Source organism: Tachyglossus aculeatus, unplaced genomic scaffold (genome assembly GCF_015852505.1).
Source record: "Tachyglossus aculeatus isolate mTacAcu1 unplaced genomic scaffold, mTacAcu1.pri scaffold_150_arrow_ctg1, whole genome shotgun sequence".
Taxonomy (NCBI): domain Eukaryota; kingdom Metazoa; phylum Chordata; class Mammalia; order Monotremata; family Tachyglossidae; genus Tachyglossus; species Tachyglossus aculeatus.
In genome coordinates this window covers 164,183-175,237 of record NW_024044873.1, presented here as the reverse complement: position 1 = coordinate 175,237, position 11,055 = coordinate 164,183, and the positions used below count along the sequence as shown (strand labels likewise).

General features: G+C 47.3%; 1 non-coding gene across 1 annotated transcript; it reads left to right on the top strand.

Moving 5' to 3' along the window:
• The first annotated feature begins 8,874 nt into the window (after positions 1 to 8,874).
• On the top strand, positions 8,875 to 9,010 carry LOC119923158. Its single transcript, XR_005448784.1, has one exon. It is a non-coding gene; the product is annotated as a small nucleolar RNA SNORA7 (small nucleolar RNA).
• Positions 9,011 to 11,055: the final 2,045 nt, after the last annotated feature.

Genomic DNA, 11,055 nt, shown 5'->3' with positions numbered 1-11,055 from the left:
CTGAGTGGCTCCACATACTGAGTTCGGGAATCTTACCCGAGCTGGATTATAACACATCCCTGTATTTGAATAAGCCCGCTCTGCGCTCTCAAATGCAGATGGCCTAGTATCTCCCGAAGACACTCCCACAAAAGCGAACCCTCATTAGTTCCCGCCCAATCTGTAAGTTTCCTATGTAGTCGAACCCGGTCACGGACATAGACATTCAAGACCTATCGCGAGGTGAGAGAGAGAGTGGCTTGGAGGCTCGTGAGACAAAGAGTTCTGTTATACTTATATCTGACTTTCGTCCTGGACTACGTTTACCTCTGTCCAGCGAACTACGACTCCTGTAATGCCCCTCGGATAGGCCCACGAATATGTCTGGCCCTGCCACAAAGTAAACGTGAGTCGTTTGGCTGCTCAGTGCACAAAGACTTCGGGAGTTGTAGTGTGATCCTCTTTCTAGACAGCATTCACCTCCAACTAGAGAACTAACACCCCTGTCATGCCCCGGGGCGGGGTCCATGGCCTTGTTAAGTACTTACTTTGTGCCAGGCCCTGTACTAAATGCTGGGGTAGATACAAGTTGAATCACATTGAACATAGTCGAGGTCTCACATGGGCTCACAGTTTTAATCCCCACTGTACAGATGAGGCACCTGAGGCACAGAGAAGTGAAATGATTGGCCCAAGGTCACAGAGTAGACGAGTGGTTGACCTGGGATTAGAACCACGTCCTCTGAGTTCCAGACCAATTGTCTTTCCACTAAGACACATTGCTTCCACTGGATGCAGCAACAAAAAGCTTTGGTGAACAACAGGAACGTCGACTTTCTGGCCTCTATCCTACACTTTAGGATTATGGAAGGAGCATGGCCTAGTGCAAAGTCAGGGCCTAGGAGTCAGAAGACCTGAGTTCTAATTCTGATTCTGCCACTTATTTGCTGTGTGACCTTGGACAAATCTTTTAACTTCCCTGTGCTTCAGTTTCCTCATCTGTCAAAGGGGGATTCAGTGTCTGTCCAACATCCTACTTAGACTGTGAGCCCATGGGGGACAGGGATTGTGTTTGACTTGATTAACTTGTATCTCAATGCTTGACACAGGGTAAGCAGTTAGCAAACCAAATATCATACAGAATTCCTTACCTTTCCACCCAATCCCTGTCCCCCTCTGACTTTCCCATCACTGTAGATGGTACAACCGTCCTTCCTGTCTCACAAGCCTATAATCTTTGCGCTACCCTCTACTCCTCTCTCTCATTCTACCCACACAGTCAATCCATCACTAAATCCTGTCGGTCCGAACTTCACAGCATTACTAAAACCCGCCCTTCCTTCTCCATCCAAACTGCTACCATGTTAAAACAATCATTCATCCTACCCCACTTGGATTACTGCATCAGCCTCCTTGCTGCCCTCCCAACCTCCTGTCCTTCCCCACCCCAGTTCTTATTCCACTCTGCTTCCCAGATCATTTTTCTATAAAAACGTTCAGGACATGTCATCCCACCCCTAAAAATACTCCAGTGGTTATCCATCCACCTCTGCATCAAATAAAAACTCCTCACCAATGATTTTAAATCACTCCATAGTTTGCCCCCTCCTACCTCACCTCACTACTCTCCTACTCCAACCCAGCCCACCCACTTAGCTCTTCTAATGCCAAGCTTCTCACTGTGCCCCCATCTCATCTATCTTGCCGCTGACCCGTCACCCATGTCCTGCCTTTGGTCTGGAATTCTCTCCCTCCTCAAATCCGACAATTACTCTTCTCTCCTTCAAAGCTTTATTGAAGGCACATCTCCTCCAAGAGGTCTTCCCTGACTGAGCCCCCTTTTCCTCTTCTCCCACTCCCTCCTGAGCCACCCTGACTTGCTCTCTTTATTCTCCCCCTGTCCCAGCCCCACAGCACCTACATACATATCTTTATGTGATTTATTTATTTATATTAAGGTCTGTCACCCAACCTTTAGATTGTAAGCTCGCTGTAAGCAGGGAATGTGTGTTTATTGTATATTGTATTGTGTAAGTTATTGTACAATTTATTGTATTGTGCTCTCCCAAGTGCTTAATACAGTGCTCTGCACACAGTAAGCACTCAATAAATACGATTGAATGAACCCAACGAATGAATTAACTTTGATTACTATTACGTACTGAGTAATTTCAGAGGGTAGGAGGATAATTGCTGCTACTCTTCTTTGGCCAGTCCCCATAGTTCAGGAGACTTGCTGTGCTGAAGGGTCTTCAAGGATGATGTTCTGATTTAGCGGGGTTTTTTTATTGTATTTACTATCTGAAAAGCACTGTGTATCCTGGGGTAGATAGAAGTTAATCAGGTTGGACACAGTCCTTGTTCCACGTAGGGGTTACAGTCTAAGTAGGAGGGAGAACAGGCATCGACTCCCCATTTTGCAGGTAAGGGATCAGAGGCACAGAGAAGTTCAATAACTTGTCCAAGGTCACACAGTGGGCAAGTGGTGGAGTTGGGATTATAATCCAACTTCTCTGACTCCCAGGACCCATTCTCCTATTCACACTGAACTAGTTGGTAGCTTAGTTCGAACGACAAATATGGTAAGAAGCAGAAACAATGAAGTTGCTTCACCTTCCTGAGCTGCAAGAGAATAAGAGTGAATAAGAGTGATAATAACTGTGGTATTTGTTGAGTATTTACTATGTGCCAGGCAGTGTACTAAGCGCTGTGGTGGATACAAGAAAATTGGTTTGGATACAGTCTCTGTCCCTCGTGGAGTTCACAGTCTCAAACTCCGTTTTATAGATAAAGTTACTGAGGATCAGAGAAGTGAAATGACTTGTCCAAGGTCACACAGCAGACAGTGTCAGAGCCAGGATTATAACATATGAATTTCTGACTCCCAGGCCCACACTCTTTCCACTGTGCCACGCTGCTTCACCTGAATGTGTGCATATTGGGTCCCTCTGGGTGAGTCAAAGACTGCTGCTCAATACTAATTTATTTCTTTGTTCAGAATCCTAACAGACATGCTCAGAACTCTCTTTTCCAAGGGAGACCCTTTGTAATAAAAGACTCTCCATGAGTTTTCTAGGAACTCCAGGTGTTATGAGGAGCAGCGTGGATTAGTCTAAAGAACATGGTACTGGGGGTCAGAGGGTCTGGATCTCATCCATATGCTTGCTGGGTAACCTTGAGCAAGTCACTTAACTTCTCTGTGCCACAGTTCCCTCATCTGCAAAAGTGGGGATTCAGTGCTTGTTCTTCCTCCTGTGTAATGTGTGAGCCCATGTGGGACCTGATCATCTTGTTTGGAATCAGCATGGCCAATGGAAAGAGCATGGTCCTGGGAATGAGGGGATCTAGGTTCTACTCCCAGCTCCACTACTTGTCTGCTGTGTGTCTTTGGGCCAGTCACTTATATTCTCTGTGCCTGTTACCTCACCGGTAAAATGGGGAGTAACACTGTGAGCCCCATGTGGGATATAGATTAGCTTGTATCTAACCCAGAGAATAGTACAGTGACTGGAAAATAAGTGCTTAACAAATACCACAAAATATAATCTGAGATAATTAACGTCTGTCTTCCCCAGAGTTTAAAATAGTGCTTCACAAATAGTAAGTGCTTAGCAAATACTACAATTATTTCTCTCTACTCATCTAACCTAATCTGGGTAGTCTGTGAGGTTCCCACTCACATGTTTGCCCTTTCATAGCAAATGTGAATAGATCATTCTCTAAAAAGCACACATATGAACTCGTTGTGGGCAGGGAATGTGTCCTTCAGTTCTGTCATATTGCTCTCCCCCAAGCATTCAGGCCTCTTCTCCCACTCCCCCAGGCTCACCGGAAAAGGAGGAGGTGTCGATTTCCTTCTCGCCCCCCAATGTCGCTTTCGCACTATCCCTCCTCCCCCTTCCCTTTCTTTCCCTTCCTTTGAGGCCCACGTTATTCGCCTCTACCACCCCCTCCAGATTCTTGTAGCCGTCATCTACCGCCCTCCCGGCCCCACTTCCAACTTCTTTAACGACTTTGACCCCTTCCTCACCTTCCTTCTCTCCTTCTCCATGCCCACTCTGATGCTCGGAGATTTCAATATCCACATGGATATCCCTAACGATTCCTCTGCCGCCCGCCTTCTATTTCTCCTTGACGCTGCCAACCTTTTCCTCCACCCCACCTCACCCACTCACCAACTTGGTCATACCCTCGACCTCATCATCTCCTACCGCTTCACTGTGTCCACCCTCACCAACTCTGTAATCCCTCTCCCTGATCATAATCTTCTCACCTGCCTCCTCACTCACACTCCTTTCCCCTGTAAATCCGTATTACTCCCTCACAGAGATCTCTGCTCTCTGGACCCCACCCATCTTTCAGAGCGCCTCACACCCCACCTCGCCGCCCTCTCCTCTCTACCCAGTCTTGATGATCAGATTACTGCTCTCAACTCTACCCTTTCTACTCAGCTGGACTCACTGACTCCCCTTTCCCTTCGCCGCTCTCGCACCACTAACCCACAGCCCTGGATCACTGCCACTGTCCGCCTCCTTCGCTCTTATGCTCGAGCTGCCGAACGCTGTTGGCGAAAGTCTAAACACCATGCCAACCTCGTTCACTTCAAGTTTATCCTTTCCTGCCTTAACTCAGCCCTCTCTTCTGCCAGACAAAACTATTTCTCCTCCCTTATTGACACCCATGCCCATCACCCCCGCCAGCTCTTCCGTACATTCAACTCCCTTCTCAGGCGCCCGGTTCCTCCCCCTCCTCCTTCCCTCACCCCCAACGATCTGGCCTCCTACTTCATTAACAAAATTAAATCCATCAGGTCCGACCTCCCCAAAGTCTCTTCCCCCCTTTCTCCAACCCCCCGGCTCTCAACATTCTTTGCTACTCTCCCATCCTTCCCAGCGGTATCCTAAGAGGAGCTCTCCTCCCTCCTCTCAAGTGCTACTCCGGCCACCTGTGCTTCTGACCCCATTCCCTCTCATCTCATGAAATCTCTCGCTCCATCCCTTCTCCCCTCCTTAACTTCCATCTTCAACCGCTCACTCTTCACTGGTTCCTTCTCCTCTGCCTTCAAACATGCCCATGTCTCTCCCATCCTAAAAAAACCCTCTATTGACCCCACCTCACCTTCTAGTTATCGTCCCATATCCCTCCTACCATTCCTTTCCAAAATCCTTGAACGAGTTGTCTACACGCGCTGCCTAGAATTCCTCAACAACAACTCTCTCCTCGACCCCCTCCAGTCTGGCTTCCGTCCCCTTCATTCCACGGAAACTGCCCTCTCAAAGGTCACCAATGACCTCCTGCTTGCCAACTCCAACGGCTCATACTCTCTCCTAATCCTTCTCGACCTCTCAGCTGCCTTTGACACTGTGGACCACCCCCTTCTCCTCAACACGCTATCTGACCTGGGCTTCACAGACTCCGTCCTCTCTTGGTTCTGCTCTTATCTCTCCGGTCGTTCTTTCTCAGTCCCTTTTACAGGCTCCTCCACCCCCTCCCATCCTCTTACTGTGGGGTTCCCCAAGGTTCAGTGCTTGGTCCCCTTCTGTTCTCAATCTACACGCACTCCCTTGGTGACCTCATTCACTCCCACGGTTTCAACTATCATCTCTACGCTGATAACACCCAGATCTACATCTCTGCCCATGCTCTCTCCCCCTCTCTCCAGGCTCGCATCTCCTCCTGCCTTCAGGACCTCTCCATCTGGATGTCTGCCCGCCACCTAAAGCTCAACATGTCGAAGACTGAACTCCTTGTCTTCCCTCCCAAACCTTGTCCTCTCCCTGACTTTCCCATCTCTGTTGACGGCACTACCATCCTTCCCGTCTCTCAAGCCCGCAACCTTGGTGTCATCCTCGACTCCACTCTCTCATTCACCCCTCACATCCAAGCCGTCACCAAAACCTGCCGGTCTCAGTTCCGCAACATTGCCAAGATCCGCCCTTTCCTCTCCATCCAAACTGCTACCCTGCTCATTCAAGCTCTCATCCTATCCCGTCTGGACTACTGCACCAGCCTTCTCTCTGATCTCCCATCCTCGTGTCTCTCTCCACTTCAATCCATACTTCATGCTGCTGCCCGGATTATCTTTGTCCAGAAACACTCTGGGCATATTACTCCCCTCCTCAAAAATCTCCAGTGGCTACCAATCAATCTGCGCATCAGGCAGAAACTCCTCACCCTGGGCTTCAAGGCTCTCCATCACCTCTCTTCCTCCTACCTCACCTCCCTTCTCTCCTTCTACAGCCCAGCCCGCACCCTCCGCCCCTCCGCTGCTAATCTCCTCACCGTACCTCGTTCTCGCCTGTCCCGCCATCGACCCCCGGCCCACGTCATCCCCCGGGCCTTGAATGCCCTCCCTCTGCCCATCCGCCAAGCTAGCTCTCTTCCTCCCTTCAAGGCCCTGCTGAGAGCTCACCTCCTCCAGGAGGCCTTCCCAGACTGAGCCCCTTCCTTCCTCTCCCCCTCGCCCCCCTCTCCATCCCCCCATCTTACCTCCTTCCCTTCCCCACAGCACCTGTATATATGTTTGTACATATTTATTACTCTATTTATTTATTTATTTATTTTACTTGTACATATCTATCCTATTTATTTTATTTTGTTAGTATGTTTGGTTTTGTTCTCTGTCTCCCCCTTTTAGACTGTGAGCCCACTGTTGGGTAGGGACTGTCTCTATATGTTGCCAATTTGTACTTCCCAAGCGCTTAGTACAGTGCTCTGCACATAGTAAGCGCTCAATAAATACGATTGATGATGACGATAATTTAGTTTAGTACTCTGTACATTGTAAGTGCTCAATAAATACTTGAATGAATGAATGAATGAATGGACATGTTCTCTGCCCATAAAGTCTTGCACTCTAGTTCACAAGGGCTACATAAACATATTTAAAACAAGGGCAGTGAACATCAATGACAATGATGCACAATCATTGGTATTTATTGAGCACTAACTCTGAGCTGTACTACGCACTTGGGAGAGGACAATACAACAGAGTTGGTAGATACGCTTCCTGCTCACAAGAAGTTTTCAGTTTAGAGAGAAGCAGAGTGGTGTAGTGGAAAGAGCCAGAGCCTGGGACTCAGTGGACCTGCGTTCTAATTCTGACTCCACTACTTGTCTGCTGGGTGCCATAGAGCAATTCACTTTGCTTCTCTGTTCCTTCATCTGCAAAATAAGGATTAAACACCTATTCTCCCTCCTACTTAGACGGTGAGCCCTGTGTGGTACCTGATTATCTTGTATCTACAGCAGCACTTAGTAAAGTGCTTGGCACATAGAAAGCACATACAAATTCCACAATTATTATTATTGTTGTTGTTAGGACAAGTAAAGTATTCTCTGAGGCAATGAACATTCCTATTTTCTTCAGCGTCCAGTTTCTCCAGAATTAATATGAAAAAGCATTACCTCTCAATTCTCATTTTCCAAGCTCTTATTCCCAGGGCACCCACGGTATCACTGGAGAGGGAATGTTCAACATCACTACGGGGAGAGAATTCCTCCTCCTGGGGTTCTTGGAGGTTCGGTAGCTATAGCTGGTCCACGCTGCGTGGTTCCTCCTGGTCTACCTGGCGGGTCTGAAGGGGAATCTCCTCATTATCACCGTCCCTGCCCTTGACGAGCACCTCCACAGCCCCATGTATTTTTTCCTCAGAAACCTGGCCCTCATTGACCTCTGCTTCCTCTCCGTCACCATCCCCAAGTCCGTCATCAACTCCCTGACCAACAACAGATCTCTTTCCTGGGATGTATTTTACAAGTTGTATTCGTTAATCCTTTGACAACCACTGAAATGATCTTGCTCAATGTGATGTCCCACGATTGCTATGCTGCCATCTGCCACCTCTTGCGTTACGAGGTCGTCATGAACAGAGGGGCTTGTAGGAAGATGGCAGCCACCTTCTGGATCAGCGGGGGGTCTCCGGCCTCGTGCACACCTTGTCTGAGCCCTCCTGTGGATCCAATGTGATCCACTATTTCTTCTGTGATATTCTCCACTTCCTGGTCCAAGATGACTCCGCTGTGATCCTTAGAGAAGTCAAAGTCACAACCTTTACTGCAAGCCTCTCCTTCCTTTGCTTCGTTTCCAACATCACCTCTTACGTCCATATCTTCTCCGTTGTGCTGAAGATGCCATCGGTGACGGGCCGGTCCAAAGCCTTCTCCACCTGTCTACCCAACCTGGTCGTCGTCTCTCTTTCCCTCTCTGAGGGGGGCTTTTGCCTTATCTAAATCCCAAATCAAATGGTCCATCAGGGATGGATCTGTCTCTGTCCATGTTCTATTCCATAGTGCTTCCAGCCGTAAACTCCATCATATTCAGCCTCGAGAACAGGGAGCTGAAGACCAGTCTGGGAAGGATGTTATGTAGGACAGTGCACCACTGTTGGCTCTTTCATAAGTCCTTTAGACTACAGGGGAGGCGGCAGTTTGTGGTGGAGTTGCTCAGTCATGATGAAGAAGACTAAGCAATCAATCAGTGATATCTACAGAGCACTTACTGTATGCAGAGCACTGTACTAAGCACATGAGAGAACACAGCACATTACAGTTGTAAGATACAATCCCTATCCTCAGGGAATCTATAGTCTAGAGGAATCATTCAATCTATCAATTATATTTGTTGAGCGCTTATTATGTGCAGAACACTTACTAAGCACTTGGGAGAGTGCAGCATAATAGAGTTGGTAAACCCAGTCCCTGACCTCAGGGAGCTAGCAGTCTAGAAGAATCAATCAATCAAGAGATGGTATTCACTGAGCACTTACTGTGTGCTTTGGGGAATACAGTACAGTTCAGTTGGTAGAAACCATACCTGCCCTCAAGGATCTCACATCAAGGATTCTCCTATTGGAGAATATAGACATTAAAATAGATTACAGGTAAGGGTAACAACTCCTCTCAGGGTCGCAACTGGAGAGTGTCCAGGACTCTACCAGTCTTAGCTACAGGAGGGAGAGTCAAACAGAGGCCTACCATTCATTCCTAGCTTGGGCAGTGGCTAGTGAGTGGAAGGTAATCTGCTACAATCATAACTAACCCATATGGGGTAGCAGCAGCATGGGGGGAGAGTCGAGGGTGGAGACTCAGGTTTATTGCGTGGAAGGAGCCAATGGTAAACCACTTCCTTATTTTACCAAGAAAACTATGGTTGCACTACCAGAACGATTGCAGACGGAGAGCGGGGCATTCTGGGGGATATGTGTACATTTCGTCGCTATGGATCGGAAATAACTCGATGGCATAAGACAAGACAAGGGAAGCAAATGAGTATAACTGTTTGTTCAAATGATTCCATTATGTGATGAAATCGAATGTCTGAGAAAATCCTGGATGAATGATATATTTTCCATTCTCCTTTTGCCCTGGCTAGGCTTTGCTGTCTAACTGAACTTCTAGACTGTTAGCCGTTGTTGCGTGGGGACCATCTATATATATTACCGACTTGTACTTCCCAAGCGCTTAATGCAGTGCTCTGCACACAGTAAGCGCTCAATAAATATGATTGAATGAATGAATGAACTGATCCTCTGGCACTTAATATCATCACACTTCTGAATTCAGGGTGCAGAATAAATGATTCCGCTGTCATGTCCAATGGGATTAATTAGGCGCTGAATTCCCCAATCTGTTCCCCAGGAAACGCTGGGACAACAGTCTCAGAAAACACCATAAATTGGTCTGATCATCAACTTCTCAGTCTACTCATTCAGTGAGCTTCAAAGACCAAGGACGGAGCTTGATCCATAGTCTGGAACAGTGTTTTGTCGTGGTATTAAAAGAATGGAAGACAATATCCTCCATTCCTATGGAGTTTCAACCCTTCTGCATCAGAGAGGCTTAAATTCATTTTCAGCTTCCATATCCATTTTCCTTATTCTTCCGTTGGGATCACTGGGGTAGTAGGCAGAGAAGGGACCCATTGACTGGTAAAACAAGGACCCAATCAATAAATCAATGCCATTTTTATTGAGTACTTATTTTGTGGCAACCACTGTACTACGCGCTTGGGAGAGTATAATGCAAGAGAGTTGGCAGACTCGTTGCCTGCCCACGAGGACCTTATGGTCTAGAGGAATTAGTCAATTAATCAATCATTGAAATTTATTGAGTGCTTACTCTATGCTAACCACTTACTCTATGCACAGCACACTACTAGGCACTTGGGAGAGTACAATGCACCGGAGTTGGTAGACTCATTGCTGTACCTGTTTTCTAAATCTGCGGACATCTGCACATACTGTGGGTTAAGTTTACCTTTGGCAGTTTTCTGGTGCAGAACTGTGATGTAGAGGCTGGAAGGAGGAAAAGTAGGCATTGGAGGAAGCTTTCTCTAGGAATGCCATGGCTCAGGAAGTCAGTTAGTCAGTAGTATTTAGTAAGCACTTACATTGTGCAGAGTACTGTACTAAGCTCTTGGGAGAGTACAATATAACAATAAACAGTCATACTCCCTGCCCACAACGAGCTTACTGCGTGGCGTAATGTATACTGCACGGGCCTGAGAATCAGAAGATTGTGGGTTCTAATCCCGGCTCTGCCACATGTCTGCTCTGTGACCTTGGGCAAGTCACTTCACTTCTCTGGGCCTCAGTTTCCTCATCTGTAAAATGGGGATTAAGACTGTGAGCCCCATATGGGAATGGGGCTATGTCCAACCTAATTTGCTTGTATCCACCCCAACGCTTAGTACAGTACCTGGCACACAGTAAGAGCTTGAAAATACCACAATTATTATTATTATCGTTATTATTAGAGGGGGAGACAGGCATGAAAATGGATAAATAAATTCCATCTATTTACATAAGTGCTGTGGGGCTGGGAGGTGGGTGAATAAAAGGAGTAAGTCAAGATGACAAAGAAGGGAGTTGGAGAAGAGGAAATGAGGGCTGATTCAGGGAAGGCCTCTTGGAGGAGATGTGTCTTCGATAAGACTTTGAAAGGGGGGAGAGTAATTGTCAGATATGAAGAGGGAGGGCATTCCAGGCCAGAGGCAGGACGTGTGTGAAGGGTCAAAGGGGAGGTAGACGAGATCGACGTACAGTGAGAATCATCATCATCATCGTCAATCGTATT